The sequence below is a fragment of the Gossypium hirsutum genome, chromosome D03, assembly GCF_007990345.1.
Source record: "Gossypium hirsutum isolate 1008001.06 chromosome D03, Gossypium_hirsutum_v2.1, whole genome shotgun sequence".
Taxonomy (NCBI): Eukaryota; Viridiplantae; Streptophyta; class Magnoliopsida; order Malvales; family Malvaceae; genus Gossypium; species Gossypium hirsutum.
Genome location: NC_053439.1, coordinates 47,543,805 through 47,544,962, shown reverse-complemented (window position 1 = coordinate 47,544,962; position 1,158 = coordinate 47,543,805). Strand labels below are relative to the sequence as shown.

At 30.9% G+C, this 1,158-nt stretch overlaps 1 long non-coding RNA gene across 1 annotated transcript; it reads left to right on the top strand.

The window, feature by feature from the left end:
• The first annotated feature begins 516 nt into the window (after positions 1-516).
• Positions 517-1,158, top strand: LOC121215547 (uncharacterized). Its single transcript, XR_005911468.1, has 2 exons — positions 517-799; positions 988-1,158. It is a non-coding gene; the product is annotated as an uncharacterized lncRNA (long non-coding RNA).

Here is a 1,158-nt window from a genome sequence, read left to right as displayed (position 1 = left end):
ATTCATTTTAAATTAGTGCAAAACTATGGAAAGTATAAAAATATTATTAATTATTACAAATTAATATTACCGCCAAAAATTAATAACTATTAAAAGAATTTATAAATTATAATTAAATCAATAATTATTAAACAATTAGTAAAATAAAAAATATTACACGGTTCGAATTATATAAAAGGACTTAAATCCTAATTATCCTTCCCAATGGCACACAAAATCTTCACTTGATTTGATTCACCAATATTCTACAAAAAAAAAAATTTAAAATAGTGTTACAAGTGATTGGGTACAATAGTAAAGCACATTGCACTTTCAAGTAAGGGTGTGCAAATTTCGGTTAAAACCGATTTAACCGACTGAATCGAATTAATTCAATCGGGTGTCGGTTAATAATTTTTTTAAAGTTCGATTAACGATTAATTCGGTTTGAAATCGATTAATTAATCAAATTAACCGAATTTAATAATTAATATTATATTAACCCATCAAGTCACCACTACCCACCCAAACACTAACCTAGACCCCAAACATAAAATTTTAATTCCCAAAATCTAAAAACTCAAAACAATGCACGGTAATACTAAAACATTAGCCACCGCCCACCAAGTCCCAAAATCTCACAACTCAAAAATCCCTAACCCTAAATTAAAAATCCATGATCTAAAATCTCTGAAGTCCCAAAATCCCTACTGCTAGTCATCATCGTCCAACATCCACCAGTCACACAGTCCAGCTTACACCAGGTCATCATCATTGTTCGACATTTGTTTGCCATCGATTTCGACTTCGCCACTCAAAGGTTTTTTTTTTACTGAAATTGATTCTTCTACTACTTTTGTTATGAAAAAAATTCCATTCTTCGATATTTCTGCGATTTTGCTAGTGCTTCTTTGTTCTCAACGAGTCAACATGTGTTTGTGAATGTAATATTTTAGAATGGTTACTAACTATATCTGCTGTTTTTTGTTCTGCGGGTTATTGACTTAGTTATGCTGCTAATTTGTTGTCGGTGATTACTACTTCAGCTGTGGGTGCTGTAGAAAATGCACCGGTTTCTCATTTATATATGTATACAGTATACTTCTTTTCAAATCCGCCTTGAATTTTTGTTCTAGTAGCAGATCTACATATATGAAAGTGAGGTAGTTATGTTATTTG